Consider the following 23,370-nt stretch of genomic DNA (forward strand, 5'->3'; position numbering starts at 1 on the left):
GAGATATTGAAAATTATAACAAAAACAATGAGCCAGCTTACCAGTATTCCAAGCCTCAACAAGTGAAGGTAGCGCTACACACTTCAAAAATTCTGGAAGTGTAAAGCAATGCCGTGCAATGAGAATGGTGGTGAAAACTGCTAGAGAGCTATGAATTGTTGGGGCTGCATGAGGATCTCGAAGACCCACCTGACCCAACACATCTATGTAACCTGGGCTATCCTTGGATGAGCAGCACAATGCATTCAAAACTCCTAAAAAAAAAAAAAGTATGGTTTCAATATGGAAAACAACTTTGATCAGCTGTATCAAACAGAGTACTCATACTGTAAATTAAAAAAATACACAATGCTATTTTTACACTAATTTCTCACCTAAATAATTTAAATTAAAACCAATATTACTTAAATGCACTTATCTGAAAAACTAAAACTAAATACAACAGATTACCACTGGTAAAAGACATATAAATATATACAGTGCATCCTCGACTTACGGCAGGGGATCAGTTCCAGCGCCGCGCAGTAATTGATTTCTGCCATAAGTCAATTTTTCGCTGTTATCGGTGCTTTAACAGTGTCATAACTTTATGCAACATCAAGTTACGGTGCTGTAAAACACCGTTAATGAAAAATCGCTGAAAGATCGAATTGCCATAAGTCGAGGACACACTATATTATATTATATTATATATATATATATATATATATATATATATATATATATATATATATATATATATATATATACAGGCAGTCCTGATGTGATGATGTTTGTTAACAAAAGTTTCATATACTGAAGATTCCATTCCAACCAATACATCAGTTGTCCTGTGCATACTTCTAAAGCCACACTGAGCAATGTACTGAGCAATCTACCTTAACTCCTCCCAGATGTGATAATGCTTTTGATTTTTCACTTTCTTTTGCTGAGGCACATTCTACCATCAGTTTTCCCCGACCTTCAGGTGATATATTAGGCTCTCAACCACAACACTTCACAATGTCTCTATATACATTACAAATGTCACAATTAGAATCTTCCACATTAAAGGTCAAATACTTACCATAAGAAAAGGTTTCAAATATCCCTGGTCCTATTTAACATACATTTCTGGTGAATTTCCCTTTGCTCTGTGCTGGAGAATAGGGTTCCAGTGTAATTACACTACAAGGTTTACTAGCCATTTCCAAGCAGAAGTTATCAGAGAAGGGTGCAAAGGCCATCAGCTGAGTCAAAGGGGTATCAAAGGGTCCAGGGGTATTTGATTCTTTATTACTAATCACATAAGGAATAAAGTGAGTGAAAATATAAATAAATAAACCTGAAAATCTGGAAAAGATATCAGCCTTTCATGGAGTTTATTCTTCTACCAATGACAGCAATAAGAGCTGACTCCCAAATGTCCACTCCCTACCCTACCCAACAGGGTATGGCACAACACAATTAGAGTAGCTGAAGTGCAAGCCAAGCCTGCTTGTTGGGACTGGGAGTATTACAAGAATACAAGAGTATTACGAGAATACAATCACCCCTATCCCTAATCATATTGATGGGCAAACCAGACAGAATGCTGAGAGTCCTATCCCTAGAGCCAGACCACCCCTGGAATCCATGGCCAAGCTCTACAGGACAGTTCTGTCCTTGAGGTATCAATGTGAATAATCCCATTGATATCCCTCAGGTCCAAACATTATCTGGTAGTTAATGATCCTACCATAGTTCCCACTATTAGCTTTAGAAATAAACCCCAGCCTCAGCTATGATACCTTTTCCTTTCTATCAGTCAAATAAATTTTACCAAAAATGGATATTTCCACAAGACTTGACCCAAATTTATAGGTTCCAATATATATAGGACTCTTGGACTCAAAGCTGGGAACAAATTACAGGGTTTCAAGAGCCCCCTCACCATGCTGTGGTAGGCCAAAGTTGAGGGGGTTGCGAGGGAAACCGAAAATGGTCAATCACTAAGGGAGAACCACAATCTTTACCCATACTATACTTGGTCAAATGCCTAACTGATGATAGAAATAAGCTATCCTCTTCAATTTCACCTATCCTTTTCTCTCGAACCACACAGTGAGTATAGGAAGGCAGAGCAGAGGGAGTGAGACGAGGGTAACACCAGAAAAAGATGGAAAAGCTTGATTAGGCTTATGGCTGGACCTAACGAAGTGTCTATGTAATCTACTGGCCTTTCACATCTTACGATACCTGGCAAAATTATTTATTCTCATCAGACCACTCCTTCCATTCTCACACCAAAAAAAAAACAAACTCTTTACCCATTTGACCACCATGCTTGCTGTAGATGACAAAATGCAAAAGAGAAAGAAGCACAATACAATACAGAAGAAAAAATCCAGAAATAGTCAAAATTATCACAGCTGATTCAAACCATAGCACAAGGACATAACATGAACTCTGACGAATTTTAACATGCCAATACCACCTGGTGGGGAAACAGATACTTACAGATATTCCATCTGGGTCACTCAAGCATTATTCATTTGTTTTTTTTTAATGTAGATTGCACGTAAAGACATGAAAATGTCAGCTTACTTTACAATAGGTAAGATTCATCCAAAATAATGAAAAGATTAAGCTGTTTTACTGATGACATATGTCATAACTTTGAAGAAGCAATGTCATGGCTCACTCTCCCTCAACCATTTATTGAACTTTATTGAGGACAACCAATACATTGCATTCATACCCTAACTGTAAAATAAAGTTTTGTACTTCATATGGACATGTCCTGACTCAAAAGAAAGTAATGGCATAGGCCAGGTTACAAAACAGAGTACAGAATTTTTTTTACCTATCTTTACTGTTTGATAAAGTTATTAGCTACTGCTACCTTCAAGGCACATCAACCTGTCCCTGTCATATATTATCACACCCCTCTAAATGTTGAAAAACTTATTACACTCACCTGGGTTACTGTATTAAACATCTGGGGCCTATGAAGACTTACAACTTCTCAGGAAAATACTAACCTAGCCACTCTCCGGACAGGGCATTGCATGAAGAGGTTAATTCAGCACAAAGGATGGCCATGTCATTAAGCTTTTCATTTGAAGTATTTGCCGAACATGCATCAATAATTGCATTGCATACAAAACTATAACGATTTGCTGGGTCAGCCAACTGCTTGATGATACTGGGGTCAACTTTAAGCCTGAAAAATAGAAAATATAATTATATATATAGGACTATGCTGTGAAATAGGTTAATGAAATAGTTCAAAAATTATAAAGTAATAGCAGTTTGAAGCTACATGTAATGTTTTGAAATATGAGCCTTCAAAGTTAGAACTGCCGGACAATGGGCTGATGTGACACAATCTTACTTTGACCAAGGTTTCAAGGTTAGTGAGCTCAGCTTTAGTTTTTTTTGTTTAGCATAAGTTAGTGAAAAAATGCCATTATTCATATCTGATGGTACTTATTCAGTAAGTTATTGCAATCTGCTATAACAAACAGTTGAATGAACTGACCAAATTCTAATCATAAACTCAAGTTTGTACGATGGTTGCTGGAAGTCTCCGAATAAGCACAAAGCTACATTGAATTTTTGTTTAATATTTCTGTTATGTTGTAAAACACCACAGAGTTAATTCAGAATATTCTCAAGTTACTTTAATCACCATTAGCTTGAAAAGTAAAATGTTTCCATACGTATAATACAAAGATTTAGAAAAAGATTTACTACTGTATATTATCAACATCTAAAGAACAATAATGCTTACATACTTAGGATTTTTTATGTAGTCATCCATGAACTGCAATGACCAACGGTAAGTACCCTGGCCAGGGTTAATACTGGAAAAAATTGCTTGCTTGATCTTTGGATTCATAACTGAAAACAATTCATGGTGCTTGGACTGAAAAGAAAAATGAAGAAAAAAATTAGAATATGCAGTAAATTGATATAAGTACAAAAACCAAAATTTAATCATGAAAACTTCAATAATAATAAAATCAATTGTACAATGGTTTTACAATAAAATAAATTTTGTATACAAACTCATCAGATAACCTTACACTGTGCAGAATGTACCAGGCACACAAAGTAAATGTTCAGAGAAAATTTCATCACTGAAGCTAAGCCAACTCGATCTATAATGGAAACTATCATTTCCCAATTAGCTGTGCCAGACTTAATCTGACAGTGGAAGGGAGGCCACAAAAGTTTTTTTTTTTTTACCAAAAAAAAAAAACATAAGTTAATACACTCCTTTAATCATAAAATAGCCTGAATCCCTATTCAGAAGGGAGGAAAATGAAAATGGTCAGAGATGAGCTGCCAGAGGACCAATCTGAAATCCAAGACAGGGACTTCGCAGAGGTAGGTAAAGGAGCTTCCATGAGAAAAGTTTTAACAAAAGAATCTACAGGACGTGAGAGCTTCCTTAAGTAATGGGTCTGTAACAGAAGGAAAACTACAGCAAACTCTCACCAAGTACCAGAGGTGAAGATATGGTTACACCAGGTAATATGTCTACATGCACCAGACAATGGAATTATGAGTTTGACTGATCTGACCCTTTGCCTGAAGGAACATGACCTATCACAAGAACGGGTACCATCAAGTAAATGCCCTATCTTTTGCGGAACATCATGAAGACAAACCTAGGTAAAGGGCCTTAAATAACGTCAAATATCCGCTCTAAAAAGATGACAGAGGACACATACTTCATGGACTTTGAGGGAGGCAAGGTTTTTTTTTAGAAGCAGCAGAATAAGCCAGAGGGATAAACTGCTGTATCAGTGCAAAATGGAGTTCTACAAGACATGATGGAGCTGGCAACTTACATGTAGGAACAAGTGCAAGGAAGAGGTATACAGACAACCCACAGGACACAAAATTTGCATCCTGAGTAGATGGATGGCAGTGATATCAAAGGAATTGAAAATGACACATTTTTAGAGTAATTTCTATTTTTCTTATATATATGAACCATGGCCTTTCATATATGGAGTATCCTTTGGTACATGAACTGGACCGGCCGAATATTGACTAAACAAGGATGGTACCCATGCAGAGATGCATGACAAAGGATGTCCGTTCTCACCTAACTAATGCTACCCACTGTCCTTTCGGCTAGTATTCTGAATGAAAAACTGAAGGGACAAAATAAAGTAGGGTGAATGTGGTGGGTAACCTCCAACATGAAAGGCTACAGTTTGTACACCTAGGGAAAATACAAATTACTTTGAAAATTCAGCATTTGTTCCTACAGAGATACAAACACTATGCCTTTCACATGGAGACTCACTACTGAAGAGGAAGGTAGTATCCAAAGGTAGGGCTGAGCACCTTTGTGGGTACAGCAGAATGTCACTGAGCATAAAAAAAGGCATTGGTGCTGCTCTTCTGGCACCACCCCAGAGGACAGGGCAGCGTTGCTCCATCGGCACCACCCTGGAGGGTAGGAGAGGGTTTCCCTCTATCCCTGTTCTGCACATTAAGGACTGGAATCATATCAAACTAATCCCAAAGAACTTGGATACTCTCCAAAGAGGCAGGAAACCATTGCTCTACCTTACTTCTCCAACCTTGGATTTGGACCCTAAGGATTTCTGTCTTTGCCATAAACCCTGATATGAAGGGTTCCTAGACAACTCTATAGTGTTAATACCTACAGTAGGTACTAATGAAAGAAGAAAAAACACAAAAAACCAGAGTGGATAACTTCAGTTAATACTGAAAAGCACAAGCTGGCAAAGTAGTATCTTATCCAGATTTCCAACTCTCATCAAAAGAGACAAGAATTGAGCTACTGTTCCTACTGAGTAACAATGGAATGAGTGATATCTCTGCCCTACCAAAAACCCGTGATATGGTAAACCCAGACTTCCCAAGTCATCTGCCAAGGCCAGTAAAGAACAGTCTAAGAGTAAAAACTGTCAAGCAACAGCAGAATAGTCTCTTGAAAAATATCTTGTGATGCTTAAAAAACTAAGAACAAAAGCTACTACGAACAAGGTTCCCGAGAGACAGAGACTGTTCAAAACTTACGTATAGACAATTCCAACAAAGAGGGCTAATACAATCAGATGAGGGCAGTTAAGGCAAACCCTATCCTAACATCACACACTGAAAAGAACCTGACTCGACTAAGGCAAAAAGGAGTCTGTGACCTGCTGAGTATAAGCTGAAAGCAGAGAGATGTAGTTAGGGAAAGGGAAGAACAAATACAATCAAGTCTTCTTCGGGTGACAGAATGTAATTCCATCACCCCTCTGAAAATTGAAAATGAAAACAGAAGTTCTTCGTAGCTAGTCTCTACCCTCTCAATATGGGAACTTGAAACATCTTCACTATTCAGGGGAGCAGGGACCGAAATGCACCCAGACACCGACACCTGAATTGACCTGCAATAACATTCTGCTTTGTGGAATGCATAATACAGCCAACCTGATGGCAGTAAACTGTCCACTCGAGCAAGTGCTAAAGTAAGTAAAGTATGAGACACCCCTCACCTTTAATTGAAATATAAGTCATGACAATGGCATACTATTCATCCATGGGTCAGGTTCGTCTTCTATTCCACCACTACTAACAAATGATGGTAGATTAGTTACTGGCCCTAGGGAAAAGGCTGAACTGCTTCATCGCGCTTGTGAAGCTAAATAATCAGCTGAGGATGTCCCTCTCCCTGATACTTTTCACCCTGAATCTACTCTTACAAAACTTGCATTTTGCTCTAGGGATGTTAAGAAAATTCTGGATAATCTGATGGCTTCTTCCCTTTGTTTTTTAAAAAAGTTTCTAGTGCGTTGTCTCCCAAGATTACTAGATTTTATATATTTTTATGTCAACGTAGTATATTTGTGGATGAGCCAAGCTTAGTAATAAAGTGTCTGTTCCACAGAGTGGCACATCTGCAGACTGCAGTAACTACAGGTCAATCTCTATTCTCCCTGTGCTCTCCAAAGTTGCTGAAAATCTTATTTTTAAACCACTATATAAGTATACAGAATCTAAAGGATTATTAACCGATAGCCAATATGCATACAGGAAGCAGTTAGATACCTGTGATGCTCTTTTAGATTTGACATGCCATTTGCAAGGGTACATTGATAAGGGTTTTGAGTGCAAAGTAATTCAAATAGATTTTAGTGCTGCTTTCGATTTAGTAAATCACAAGGCACTTATTTATAAACTTCAGAATCTTGAAGTGGGTGGATATCTTTTAGAATTACTTCAAGATTTCCTTACAGGTAAGCAGCGGCAAGTTGATGAGGATGGAATCTTTAGTCTGGAGTTCCACAGGGCAGTGTCCTTGGTCCACTGTTATTTTTAGTATACAAGTGATGTGGTTGTTGGCCTGGAAAACAAGATTTTCAGTATGCCAATGTTGCAACAATATCATTCTCTTCTTGAGCAAAATTGGATTGATGGGTGAAGTATAATCTCCCTCCTTTTTTTCCCTCCCTTTCCTTTCCTTTTTTTTCTTTCCCTCTCGATTTTTTATTTTATCTTAATTTTTTCCTCCCTTTTTTTTATTTATTTACTTATTTAATTACTTAATTTTTTATGTACTCTTTTCCCCCTTCTTTTTCCAGCCTGAGAAGAACCCTAAAAGAGTTCAGAGGCCTGGTTAAACAAATCATTTATAGCTAACTAACTGTGGATGTAGTTAAGTCTCCACTATGAGAAATGAAGCTGCCCTCAGCCTCAATTGGGACATTGACCGGATCAGGGAATGATGTAGTTGGTGGGGTATCAAGCTGAACTCCAGTAAAACAAAAACACTACTTGTTAGCAGATCTCGTACAGATTTCCCACTCCATCCTCCCCTTCAGGTGGATGGAACTTTGCTGATTGAGTCTGAAGCTTTAACTATTCTAGGTGTAACTTTTGACTCACATCTAACTTTTGAGAAACATCTAATGAAAGTTTCAGCAAATGCCGCATGAAAGTTAGGTATTGTTTGTAAGGCCTCCTAAGTTGTATTTCACAACTGATCCCCTTTATCTGCCGAGAGCAACCAGGTTCACTGAACAGCAGCACCAATATGCAGTAATTGTGTCCTGCTGTCAAACTTCTCAGTTCCAGAGGATGTTGTGCAGTTGAAACTTCATAAGTTCAAGTGAAAATGCAATGCATTACTAACCTAATATTCTTCTTGCATTTTAATAAATTTTTATCTATTTCTTAATTTATTTTTTTTTAATAAGTAGGATCTCTCTTTCTGTATTTCCCTTTACTTCCTCTTACTTCTTCCTTGAATTTCAAGTCAATGGCTCCTCTGGGCTTGTTCCATATGAATAGGTTTCACCTAATGAATACAGTAATAATAATAATTTACTGTACCATATTTCATTACAAGTTAGTTGATTCTGATTATCACACAATTTTTCACACATATAACAGTATGCAAAAATGACATTTTTATTATAAATTAAGTTTTATATATACTTAACAAGTGGTTACTTAGCTAACAATTATGCTCACATGGCATCCTAAATTCAAAATTTGCAGTTACGCATCAGTTGCAAAGCAGGGGGCAACAGGCCCCACCCACTGCAAGGGGAGCATAGGAGCGACTTACCGCCAGTAGCGTCATTCAGTTTTATTGCCGCACAGTCCATGAAAAAAGGGGAGGAGGAAGGGCTCTGATTCAGTAATTGCTTGGCAAGTATGTATAAAACTTAATTTTAAAAATGTTATTTTTATATAAGTAACTTACCAAGTAGTTACTTAGCTGAATCCCACATTGCAAGGGGGTGGGATGAATGGACTGATCTACTAAAAAATACATTAGAGGAGTCATGACTTGAACTAGAAAAGAATGGCTAGCATTGAAACAATGCTTGTCGCTTCCTTACCTGGTAAGAGAGCTACAGCAGGAGAATACTACCTCTGGTTGGAGCTCATCTTAACCTGTAGTGGCGCGGTGTGGAGCTGAGAGTCACCTCTACATCAGTGGAAGTCTTGCAAAGGAGGATGTGCCTGATCGCTGACAAGACATATGCAGGGAAAAAGTTGCCCTTGCCTTGGGTGCAGTACCACAAACCAACAACCAGAATTCACCATCACCCACCCTGACACAACAAACCACTACCCATTCCAAAGAACTGGTGGGTACTCCAGGTACAAAGTAACCCCAGGCTCCCAAAAAAACTTGATACCCCACATCAAGGCGAAGAGACAGAAGAGAGACAGGATCTCTCCAGTGCTTCTTCCCCAAGTACCATGCCAGCCACTGCTAAAGGTCCAAGGGTACTGCAATTTTCAAAAACTGTCTCCACTTCTTTCAAATAATGAGATGCGAAGATCGACTTGCACCTCCAAAAGGTTGACTGAAAAATAGACGAGAGAGATAAATTGTGCTCAAAGGCGAGTGAGGTCGCCACTGCTCTAACTTCATGAGCTTTAACTTTAATCAAGAGAAAAGTCTTTTCCTGAATCTGGGAATGCGCTTCGGAGATCAGGTCTCTAATAAAAAACGAAAGGGCATTCTTTGAAAGGAGACGAGAAAGATTCTTGACAAAACACCAGAGGTTGCTATCAAGTCCTCTACTCTTCTTGGTCCTATGCAGATAGTACCTCAGGGCTCTGACTGGGCAAAGAACCCTCTCTTCTTCATCCAAGCCCAGGATATTCATTAAATTCTTAATATGGAAGGAGCAAGGCCAAGGTTTAGTAGGATCCTCATTCTTGACTAAGAAGCCTAAGGTGAAAGAGCACACTGAATCTCCTTGGGAGGAGCCTACTCTCTTGTCGATTGCGTGCAGCTCACTGGCACGTTTGGCCATAGCCAGGGCTACTAAAATGGCTACTAAAATGAGGGTCTTCCGCATAAGGTTCTTGAGGGAAGCGGAACTGAGCGACTCGAAAGGGGGCTCGTAAGCCACTTAAGGACAACATCCAAGTTCCAAGACACTAAATCAGGATTCTGCTTGGAAATGTTGACAGACTTAATGAGATCATCAAGATCTTGGTTAGAAGAAAGATCTACACCTCTGTGTTTACACACCAAGGTAAGCATTGTTCGGTATCCTTTGATGGTGGACAAGGAAAGACTTCTAGAGATCCTCAGGTAAAGAAGAGTCTGCAATCTGGGTTAAAGATGTTTCAGAAGATGGAAATGTGATGTCTGTTGCACCAATGACAAAACACTGCCCACTTTGAGTGGTAGACGTTGCAAGTGGATTGTCGTCTGCATTTTGCAATGGCTTCCGCTGCTGTTCTTGAAAAACCTTTCGCTCTGATGAGTTTCCTGACAGTCTGAAGCCTGTCAGAGCTAGAGTGGACAGAACAAAGTTCTTAAAAACGAAGTTGAGAAGACTTCTAAAAATAGATTGGTGGAATGGGGAGAGTGAGAAATAGCATACATCTTCACACTCTCATATATTTTTACGTCAACCATTTATTTCTTTTTTATGTGTAATGTATTAATCTAACTTTTAAATAAAATTACAGCAACTTTAATTTCATTTAAAAGTTAGCTTAATACTTTGGGAGCATGATTAGGGTTATATTTACTGTTCACACTAGAAATAAGCATTTATTAGCATTTTTAGAGACTGTGCCAAACTTATGCAAAACTTCGCATTGCGCGAGGGGGTCTGGAAGTGGGCAATTGCCTCCAACAAGTCATAACATATGAGAGGATCATTTGGTAGTATATAAGTAAGCAAGCATATGGTAAACCTTTTGATATGGTCAATTTGTACGGCTACTGAGAGAGAGAGAGAGAGAGAGAGAGAGAGAGAGAGAGAGAGAGAGAGAGAGAGAGAGAGAGAGAGAGAGAGAGAGAGAGAGAGAGAGAGAGCAAAACTTACAAAATTAATAGATGAAACACTTTCAGGATAACAGATAGACAAACTTACTTTTAAAAATGAGCAGGATCCATACAACTCATGGAGATATGCAAAAATAACCCTTTCTGGTGAAGAGCAATCAGCAGGATTAGCTTTCGCAAGACGGCAAAGGCTTTCAAATGCAGCTGAAGTCTGTTCTTGAGTCACTGAAAATGAATGTGGATTATAAGATATCTCCCGACCATATGGAATTTTAAAATGTTCTTCTCAAGTTGATTAAGGGGATGACAGTAAATAATACGTGGAGGAAAAATGCAAAATGTAGGCAAAGGCTTTAATTGTGTAATTATGTACAGACATATACAACTTCCAATTTCATTCAAAAGGCCTTAGATATTAAAACAGAAAGTGATTAATGACCGCAACTGCCACTCAGAGTTCCAATACATGCAATGCTGAAGTTGCTACTGGTACATCTTTACTAATCTGACACCACTGGGACCTGAGGAGTGCTGGTTTAATGAAAATTCTGAAATATATAAGGATTTATCTCTGTAGAGTAGCTAACCACCTCATCATACCTTCAAAATCTATGAGCCTATATACTCCTATGGTATCTACTTTATGTAAACTTGATTCCACTTTTCTCCCACAAGACCATGATTCTATCATACTCCTGGAATGTGTGAATCCAGATTTTCTATGCAGGTCACAGTTAGGCAAAGCTATATTAAGCAATGTAACATTGGTTATTCTTCCTATAACTAACCAATTATTAACATATATTTTCAACATAACCTACTACCTAAAAATATATATATATATATATATATATATATATATATATATATATATATATATATATATATATATATATATATATATATATATATATATATATATATATATATATATATATATATATATATTATATATATATATATATATATATATATATATATATATATATATATATATATATATATATATATATATATATATATATATATCTTGAATTCCAGCATCTTGGCATATTAGCTCGGGTAGGAGGGCATAACTCTTTGCTGTGAGTTCTGCAAGGACTTTTTCTCTTCTCCTGTGCCCCTACTGAGCTCTTGTACCAAAAGTGCCAGTCTACATCAAGCCACACTGCCATTTAGAATCACTTCCAGCAGCATGTTACCTATGTCACATTTCTAGTGACCATCTAAATTCATCTTTATGCCTGCAAGGGCTGTGTCATGGCAGGTGGTTTGTGCCATCCCCACAAGCAAAAAGCAGGCTACATAGTTTGCTGTGGAGCAAGTGACCTCTGGATCTTGCTTAACAGCAGCCCCATAGCAATAAAAGAAATAAAAACTTGAGAAACAGTACGAAGTTAGCTATATACGTCTGTCAGATAAGTGGCAAGCATACCAGGATGAAACGAACTGACAGTTACAAATACATGACCATGACATCCCATTAACAGCCAAGCTCAGTGGCTGATATTCAGTGAAACTAGTATTGTACTAATGATAACAATACATGCTAAGCTATTTTATCATCAATATCTGTCAAAAATATCAAAATTATAGCACCATCCATATAAGCTATACTGGGTGAGACACTTTATTTCAAAATGTTATTAAAATGGCTGATGTTCAGAGATACACTGGAACTGTAGTAACAATAACAATATAGGCTAAGGTGTTTTATCATCACTACCTCTTCAATCAAATTGAAATTATAATACCACCCTTGTAATCTATACTGGATGGCACTACATTTCAAATTGTCCATATACAGAATGAACCTTTGGTCTTCATGTAAGGGAAATTTCTCTGGTGCCTGCTGGAATCCAGTTATAAAAAAAGTACAGTACAATGATTTTGGTGGCAACAGGAGTTAGCCAAGATGGCGGAAAGGAGGGCACAACCGACCTGCCTTAACCCATCCCAGTTACGACGCATCAAGTTTCTCTTTGACTGCCTTCATAGCAGGTCGTGATGTTGCCCTCTCTGCCAAGAAGCCAGTTGTTTTTGTCCCTTCCTGACTGCATTATGCTTTAGCATTCTGGTTTATTCTTTCCTTTTTGTTTGTGTTGTGTTCTGTGTGATATTGTGCTTTTTGTGTATTTTTTACTTTGAGCATGCAAACCCATGAATCATCTAAGCCTCCCAAGCCTCAGAGAAAATACCCTGGGGTTGGTAACAATCCTTGCTTTTGTTTTCTGCCTGCTTTGGATTTAGATACCCATTCTACTTCTAGCAGGTGTAGATCTAACAACTCTAACGTAAGTAACCCATGTTCAGGGTGTTTTGTTTAGTCTCCTGAGCAATGGAAGAATTTTGGTAGGAAGAGGAGATATAAGAGTAAATTGGCAATGCCATCCAAAAGTTTGGCAAAGTGAACCAAAATGGGAAAGTATTTTCTACATCCCACCAAAATAAAGCCATAACATGCTTAACCATGGGTTCATAGATATTAGGATAAGTAATGTAATGCCTTCATAGCAGAATACCCATGAAAAGATCTGGATGATTGACATATCAAAAGAGAAATTGATGTTAAAAATCCTGAACATTAAATTTAACTTGGGGGGATTCCTGTGCATTACAAATCTCCATTATAACAATTCTTAAGACTGAAATTTAGCATAGGACTTATGAAAAAAATTCAGATCTAAGTAAAACAGTGAAGATATGCTGGAGGACAAGGTCACATTTTAACGAAAGAGGAAATGTTAGGCTATAACATTATTCCTTTTATCATAACTAAAATTTTATACCAAAACAATAAACTGTGTCAGCTGAAAAAATTCAAAAATAAAATTTTTAAATTACTATAAATTAGAAAGCAGCAAACTGATCCCCTGGCCTAAGAATGGCTTTGCCCAAGAATCACCAGCTAGTATAAAATTGATGATTACTTTTGGAAATTGGAAATTTAATGGGGTACAAAACATTTGAGGTGTTTCATACCTCAGTACCTAACTTTCCTCAGCAGATAGCTGCTACGTCTCAGTGATGAGGCACTATAATTAAAACAAATATCTTGGAGCCAACAAAGGCATGTTTTTGTATTTGCAGACTTAAGAGTAATGAAAAAAATAGCTAAAATGTGCAATGTTGCCATATCTGCAAAAGAAGGGTGAATATTAATATACCGGGTAATTGCTGCTAAGTGTGGATAAAGGGCTTTTCTCCTTAAGTACTTATACTCTATCGCCAACAGGTACTATTTCTGGCCTGGACCAACTATGAGAGAATTCTTGACGTTAGTTGGTCTGTCTTATAAAGTCTATGGCAGGGGCCTAAGGGTAACTCCTTTGAGGATGAATGAGTGGCTATGCTATATAAAATTACCTGTTATAAATATTCACAAGCAGAGCTTGAAACTGGTAAACACCAGCTTGGGAGGATTCTTTTTATACTTATTAATAGCTGACTAACCTGGCGCTGCCCAGGATAATTCTGAATGACAACCGATAAACTTTCTCTCTCTCTCACTTTTTCCCTCTTTCTCCTCCCTAAAACCCCTCTACTCTCTCTCTCTCTCTCTCTACTTCCTCTCCATCTCTCTCTTTCTCTCTCCAACCCTCCATGTCTCTTTCCCTCTTTCTTCTCCCTAACACTCTCTCTCTCTCTCTCTCTCCAACCCTCCCTGTCGCTTTCCTTCTTTCTCCCTAACACCCTCTCTACTCTCTCACTTCCTCTCCCTCTTCCCAGCCCGAGAAGAACCCTAAAAGAGTTCAGAGGTCTGGTTAAACAAATCATTTATAACCAACTAACTTCCTCTCCCTCTCATGCTCTCTGTTACCCCCTTCCCAACCACCACCCCCTTTGGTGCCATTGATGCCTTACCCCCACAGTATGCTTTTCCAGATAGTAAGTCATATGTGTACCGAAATTAGGTATGATAAATTCGTAAAGTTACTAAGTCTACGGGCATAACCAGCCCCATTTCACGGACAGAACCAGTCCGTTTCAGGGAAGCCTTCCCACCCCCACCCCCTTTGGTGCCCTTTGGTGCTAGTGATGTTTTATCCCCACAGTGGTGATTTCTAGATAATAAGATATACGTATATCAAGTTTGGTTGAAACTGCTCAATGCATTTCAGAGTTATGCTGGCACATGCACACAGACACATACATACAGTACATATATCCATTTTTATATACAGGCAGTCCCCAGTTACCGGCGGGGGTTCTGAGGGTATGATGATAACCGAAAATCGCTGCTAACCAAAAATTGGCGATTTTTGGAGCTTATCGGCGCAGAAAAGTGCCAATTTTCAGTTATCAGTGCCTCTGTTAGGTATGTATTGGTGCCGATTAGCAGAATTCGTGATTTTCAGCGCCGAAAATTGCTGATTTTCGTCACTAGACAAGTGCCATAAAACCAGATTGCCGTTAACCAAGCCCGCCATTAACTGGGAACTGCCTGTATATACTGTATATAGATTGTTTCAATCTAAGTCAACTGACTTCTAAACCCTACCACACCTAGATAATATGCAAAGAACTATACAGCTATTTGTATAGAACAAAATATTACACCAAATGTATTGTAAAAAATATAAATATACTTCACTCTAAACTTACAATAAAAACATTACAAATATACAATTAAAAACTGGTACATTGCAAATATATAATTGAAAACTACAAGTAAACCTTTAATAATCAAACCATCACGGGAACCTGAGGAGACCTGTGTTAGCGACTTAAAGAAGTATTATCTCTCAGTAATAGCTAACCTCCTCATTACTAAATTGTGTTTCCTGAGTTTATTTTCATCTTCATTTTCTCTATTCTTTTTATTTTTAACAGTGCTAAAGTCTGTTATGCTATAGCCCATAATAGTATACTCCCTCATGTTTTGATGAGTAATATAGCCTACCATTTTGCATATGCCACCCACCCACATACACACTTTGTGCAACAAAAAAAAAGATGTGGTGCCATGGGAAAGTTTAATCTATAGTGGATAGAAAAATTTGAAATCAGTGTCGAATCTGTAAAAGAACCGGTTTACAGACAGGTGGATCAGTCAGTGTCTACCCACAATTGTAAATGTTCACCACTAAGCATTGTTAATTTGTTCTAGCACGTGTTAGTAATAAAATTAGCATTTTTTTAATGTCAATTGTTCATTAACATCATTTTCATTGATTTTTATGTGTATATTTACAAAATTCCTACTATCAGTGTTCAGAAGTTAGTAATGTTTGCTAGTCTGAGCTGGCAATTTTTTGTAAAATGATTATTTCTTCATTGTTCATCTCCATGACCACTTTTCTTATTTCATGTTTATTTTCAAGTCAAATATATCCTAAGTCATACTTATCACAGAATTCTGATATATGAATGTTTTGCCTAAGTTTCGTGAAATGTATCCTAGCCTTTTGTGCTGCATTTTCTTCTTTATGTGGTATGTACTATGTTTGTCACATTTTTTGTCAGATAATTGTAATCAATTTTAATACACTTTTCCCAAAACTACTTATAAAGCTTGTTCACAGCTATATATATACACATTGATAGAAGGGCAGACGGAAGTCAGCTGACGCAAGATAAAACAGTACAATCAGACTGGGTAAATTTTTACTTTTGAAAGAAATATCTTTTATTCTTGGGTACCCCTACCATATGTAACATCAGTATATGCACTCCATAAATGAACACCACCACAACAAATAACTCTTACAAGATAAAGTTAGCCATCTATAACAACATCTTTCATTTAAACAAATATGATTTACTGACCATGAAAGCGTGCCAGTAGGTGAAAAGACATAGCCTACCAAAATAAAATGCAGCAAGCTGGTGTAGTGACCCAGGAAATTTGAAATTATGGTGCCAAATTAGTGAAGGAACTGGATTATGTACTAGTACACTGTAGTTGGATTAATGAATCCAGTTGGATTGCAAATAAGAACTACCCAATATTTCTCTGATTTAATTTCTTTGTAATATTACTGGTCTATAAAATTTCCTTAATAATAATTTCCAATTTGCTATTCTGGCTATTTCTGAATGCTCAAGAATCTTATCAAACTGCTCACAACAAACATAAATTTTATTTTCCTAAACAGAAATTCAGAAAAACAAAAGCTACCAAGCTATAGAAAACTCACTCAATAGTAGTTTGATAAAAAAAAATATTAAAAAAGTGCACCCAAAATTGATCCAAGAGGCATTGAATATGACTTCAGATCCCTTTAAGTCTTTAGCCGTTAGGATGTACTATAAAATCAAGCACAATAATTAATGTACTCACTAACCTAACAGACAACAGTGATATTTACGAAGAACACCAACAACATGAAGCAATAGTGTTGGACAATACCAGCCAGCCAGGCAGCCACGTTCTACTAATTGTGCCTCTATTTCACTTATTTCTTTGATGATCTGAAAATAAATAACAAAATGCATATAAATAGTCATATTTCCTAATGCAGATTAGGGTATCTTTTGAGTAAGGATAAATGCTTTGCAGTGAAGCATAAAAAGTCACAAACATGAAAGGATCAGCTGATGAGATGCCTGTCACTCATGAGATGAAAGTACAGTTCAACCTCTTATATCCAGGATCCTAAGGACCAGGCCACTGCCAGACCACAGAAAATTCTGGAATATAGGATAAATCCCTAAAAAATGAAGCCCCTACGTACCCATAGTCTTGCAAGCTAATTCCACATACAAATAGACTAGTTGCCGACTTAGCCTACTACTTGGATAAGTTCTGACACCACTTTTTATCATTACATTACTCACATATTTTCACTTTATCATTTCATAACTTCATACTGTATAATTTTCTTTAAAATAGTGTACTTTATTTAACATTTAGCCTACATTTCCGAGTTAGCCTAATCATAAGTCAACTACTTAACTTTTCTCAGACTCTGCAGAATATTATCTGTGACTTTCATAATTATCTCTATTAGTTTCTCCGTCATTTATTTTGATTGTAGAGGGTAATGAAATGAGAAAAATAAAAAATATTTCAGTGATCACTCAGTGCATTCACTGTCAAAAAGTAAACAAAGCACACCGCCATCTATTAAGGAATATGTACACTACACATTCACTAATGGGAGGGGAAGGACAGGAACATTTTCTAGCATAGATAAAGATTTATGCTTGTGCTTATTACCTCTATCATCATCTGATCTCTTGGTTGGCATATCAAATGGGTAAATATACAGCTATATAAAAGAAATGAGGTCTTTCAAGGACTCTAAGAGTAAGGAATTCATGCATTGCCAATGTCCCATTGTTTTGATTAAAAGTTTTGACTTACAGCCTTCTCAAGTGGAATCTTTAAAAAAATACATTTATGCATTTAAATTTAATATCGAAAACATATTTGACTTCACACATTTTCATTACTAATAATTATTTTCATAAAAACAAACAAGATATGGCATAATTTTTGCTGTCAGAAAATTGTAAACAATGTGTGATGCTGCCCTCGTGGCCGCTCAACGAACTAATGGTGGCTGATTCAAAACCAAGCTGAACCAAAGAAATTCCCAGACCAGAGAATGCTGGTTTTAAGAGGTTCGATTGTAATATTGTACAACAGAAAATATACATTTCACATTTGAAAAACTCATTAATTACAGGCATCACATCTTAATACATAAAATAATGTTCACATCTTGTAACAAAACAAATTTTTTACACTAAAACATTTCTCTATAAATCATTGATAATAAAACAGTTTTTAAGTAGGAAAAACCTATTTTTGGTAGTTGCTGTTGAGTCCTCAAGGAGTTACCTTCCATGGTCTACCACGGAGCTCTGGTAGACCATGGAAGGTAACTCCTTGAGGACGAAACAAGCGACTACGCTATAAAAAATGTCCTTATACAGACTGTTTCCTTGTCACACCAACCTGATAATCTTGAAAGATGAAAGACCCCTTCTATGCGTGTTCCTTAAAATAATGGAACTGTAATAGAAGTCAGAAATCCCATACACATGACACTAGCCAAGCACATAAGGTGTGACTGTGGATACTCCAGGACACATACCAAATTTTTCAAAGTACATTGTAGTTTTCCTAGGTACACAAACTAAAGCCTTTCAAGTTGAGAATACTTTCTGTGTGTAACTGAACAAATGTAGTAACAAGGTTAGCTGAATGGTGGCACTAGTGAGATAGCAAGGGTTCCAACAAAGCACCAAGCATGTAAGAAGCCACTTGATCTTTTACATCATGGACTAAGTGTGGTGGTAGAGGTGCGATATATATTAACGTGCTTTGTTTTGTGTAACTACAAAAATCAAAATTAATTAGAAAAAATTGGTATTTATGCCTTCAGGGATACAAACCAATGCATTTTTAGTGTAGATTTACTTTTCAGAAGTAGCCAAAGAATACATTTAACCTGGAAAAAAATATTCTTGGAACAGCACCTGCAGTGATTTATACACTGTACCAAGGACAGGTGGCATGGTCTGGAGAACAAACTGACTGCATACTCTGATGACTACAGTACTTATCTAGCTGCTGTTCCAACTTTGTGCCTTAGGACTGTAGTTATGGAAGCTTTGATTAAAGATCTTGCACTTATTCATGAGTGGAGTGGGATTTGAGACATGAAGCTTAGCCTCTCAAAACTAAAAGTATGCTAGTCACCCAGAACACTTTTGCCTTTGCATCCTGATTTACATTTAAATGAATGTCAAGTTACAAAATTTTTTGTGTAACTTGATATGATACTGACTTTAATGAAGCATGTATGTAACACTGCTTCATCTGTTTCTCAAAAAGTTGGTGTCTTGGGGAAATGTTTTTGAATGTTTCATGATGATGCTATTATTTCTAAGTGTTTTAACTCTTTTCTTCTTCCTTGTTTTACCAGACCACTGAGCTGATTAACAGCTCTCCTAGGGCTGGCCCGAAGGATTAGACTTATTTTACGTGGCTAAGAACCAGTGGTTACTTAGCAACAGGACCTATAGCTTATTGTGAATCCGAACCACATTATGGCGAGAAAATGAATTCCTGTCACCAGAAATAAATTCTCTAATAACTCTTCAATAGTGTGTCTGAGACTAATTTACTTTTGGTAGAATCTGGCACTGAGCAACATTTATTCTATGAAGTTTTTTCATTTAGTTGTTAATTAACCTAAACGCGTAACTGGGCGTGTTGTGCGCCGACTAAAATTGTCTGTCGGGTGCCAGCGGATGTATGCGATGCGTCGACTACAAAAAGTTTCTTTAAATATTTGCAGAAAAATTGTTATAGGCCCAGTTTGCAAAAGATTTAAATCACGCACCTTGGAGGGATGCTGGGAGTTCATGGATCACTGTTGTTTGTTTAAGCATTACCAGCTGCGCATACACAATTTCTTCGTCTCAAGACTAAAAAGAATCAGCGACGCATCTCAGAAATTCTTTCGCCACTTTGTCGCCATTTTTGCACCGTTTTTATATTAGCCGTTACGCAAGTTTTATATATGAAAATGTGTGCAATTTCATGTAGAATACAACACAAAACAACCCATGGTTGTAGCTTTTATAAGTTTGAAATATTTTCATATAAATCATGATAAGTGCCAAAATTTCAACCTTCAGTCAACTTTGATTTCGACTGAAATGGTCGAAAAATGCAATTGTAGATAAAACTCTTACATTCTTAGCAATATTCAATCATTTACCTTCATTTTGCAACAAATTGGAAGTCTCTAGCACAATATTTCGATTTATGGTGAATTTTTGTAAAAACTTTTTCCTTACATCCGTGCATTAATGTAACTGAAAATCTCAGAAATTCTTTTCGTCACTTTGTCTTTAATGTTTTGCACCGTTTTATATTAGCCATTACATAAAGTTTTATATATGAAAATGTGTGCAATTTCATGTAGAATACAATAAATAACTCATGGTTGTAGCTTTTGATCAGTTTTTAAATATTTTCATATAAATCACGATAAATAGAAAAAATTTGACCTTTGTCAACTTTTTTTAACGTAACGAAATGGTTGAAAACTGCAATTGTAAGCTAAACACTTACAGTCTAGTAATATTCAATCAATTAGCTTCATTTTGCAACAAACGGAAGTCTCTAGCACAATATTTCGATTTATGGTGAATTTTTCAAAAACTTTTTCTGCGTCCGCGCGTATTTAATTCATGCATCATATTGTGATAATATTTTCTCTGTGTTGCTTTAATCGTTTTACAATTTGTTATATACCAAATTCATCACAATTTAGTGTACAATACAATGAAAAAAAATAGCTCATTAGTTTTAACTGTTTTGCTCACAGTGCGATTTGTATACAATTATATATGAAATTTTTTTTTCACTCTGTCATATATTTCAATATTTATATATGATAATATTTTTTTTCATTTCTGATGGTTGCATACTAAACGTCAGGCAATGACAAATAAAGGAGCCAAAAATGAACCCTTAATCTTAAAAACTAAATGTGCTGTGATTTTTTGAAAAAACTTTTTTCACGGCTAACTAACTCCCCGACAGACATAAATAGGTCTAGTTTGGGTTAACTGTCCTCGTCGTCACACTACTCATAGGTATAAGGTATATATCAAAGGGTTTAGTGGTCACTTTCCTCCAATATTTTTTACTGACATAACTACATGAAGACTAAAACTATATATTGCTGACTTTAATAACACTTGGTAGGTGGGAGCTGGTATCTCCTCCAAAACCCAATTATTCTTACATTCACTAATACTAATTTTTACTACCACTCTGAAAAAATATTTATCATCATCTAGGATTTCAAAGGGTTTTTGAAAAATTATATGCTGAATGATTACATCTAAATATAATTGCATTATGTAATGTCCCTGTTTGTTGATGGTACATATTTGCCAAAAAAAGTAGTACAGTATTCATATTGGATTCTACTGGTTTTCCTTTGAGTATAACCAAGTCCCCTTGGAAGACTATGAATCTGTTTATTCTAAATTTAATCTCTTACCTATGAAAACTTGGATATCTAATACTGAAATCAAAGAATAAGTGATTCCTAGTTTTTTTTTAAACTAATTTAAGACAAAAACTACTTTGAAGTTACCATATAGTCAATGCTTTGCCAATTTAACAGAAATAACAGGTACTTTAATTTCCCAAACCATACCTGTATACAAAGTTCAATTAAGCCATGTACATTCAGTGCCACTTCCATCAAGTCCATCAAGAATGCAATATGGTCGTGAGTTGGGAGATAATTGGACATTCCAGAGCCACAACCTGACAGCATTTCCAAAACCTAAAAAGTATAAAAAGGGATATGTGATAGACACTGACAACATAAAGGATAATGATTAGTATTACAGTTACACATCGGTATGAAGACTACAAATTGCTTCCATTAAAACTCTTATTTGATCCAAAATAAAATCTTCACTACAACTAATCTCAATTGTATTCCTAATTTTGTATCATATGCTGCCATATATAAGCATTCAAGTAAATCTAGGTTAACATCTAATTTTGAGCAAGGCAAATTATAAACAATTAGCAAGACTATACTTTAGTCTTTGAGTAAAAGCACACCTGAGATGCAACAGTGCTTGTGATGTGGTGCTGGTCAAAGTATGATAAAGTGCAAAATCTGCTCATGATATTTTCAAAATTGAATTCGCCTCTTGAAGACTTTTTCACTTTACCTCCTGCAGAACAAAAAAGAGAAAGAGAAAATAAATTTGAAGAAAAAACTTGGCTAAATTACATTACACTACAAGCACTTGGCAATAAAAAACATTCAACAAATTCTAAGACTGGAAAATTCATGTGGTTTCTGGATGAAAAGGATATGTGGTTGTATGGTACTTACAGACAAAGCTCAGAAACTGGCACTCAAAGCTATGATGAAAAATTAAGATGTGATATCACTATAAAATAAGTAACTTGTGGAATTTGATATATGCTAAGATGAATGTCAGGGCAAAATATAAAAAATACGAAAAAAGTTGAAAATTATGTCATAACTCAATGAAAAATTCTTTCTAAAACCAAAGTGAAGATTTCTCTCTAAAAATTAATTGCGAGAATCAAAATGAAACAGGTACCTCTGCCTCTGCTGCATTTTGAAATCACTGGACCAGTGACCAAAATGTGATCATCACTCAGTAACCTATAACAGAAGGCACACTTTATGGCATCATTTTTTCTAAAGCTCATGGGTTAAAGGGCACAGTCACCCAAAGACAGATGGAAATCAAGGAAAAAGAAAAACTATTTTTTCATACTCTCCCATTACTAATCATAAATATCCTTACTCCATGCAAACTACTCTCCAGTCACATCAACTTGAATTCTTTTTATTATATAAACATTCAGTTCATTACAAATGCAACCGTAAATTGCCCAAATCACAATTTATTAGGGTACACAATGGCAAAAACACGAGCTTGAACAGAAGAGTAGACTGCAAGGGAAAAAGTCAGTCAACTCTTCAGAGGGGCTGGTTTGTGGTCATCACTGTAAAGCAAAAATTGTATTATGCATGTTATTTTGGTCACTTCTGTGAAGCAATGGATTGTAATTAAAAAGACTGGAATTTCAAGAAAAGACACCCAGGAAACTTGAGAAGGTAGATATTCCATGA

General features: G+C 36.4%; 1 pseudogene; it reads right to left on the reverse strand.

The window, feature by feature from the left end:
• The window catches only part of LOC136835260 (mediator of RNA polymerase II transcription subunit 12-like protein), a 195,010-nt pseudogene that overhangs the window by 82,678 nt on the left and 88,962 nt on the right, over positions 1–23,370 (reverse strand).

This window comes from Macrobrachium rosenbergii, chromosome 55 (assembly GCF_040412425.1).
Source record: "Macrobrachium rosenbergii isolate ZJJX-2024 chromosome 55, ASM4041242v1, whole genome shotgun sequence".
NCBI classification, from domain to species: Eukaryota; Metazoa; Arthropoda; class Malacostraca; order Decapoda; family Palaemonidae; genus Macrobrachium; species Macrobrachium rosenbergii.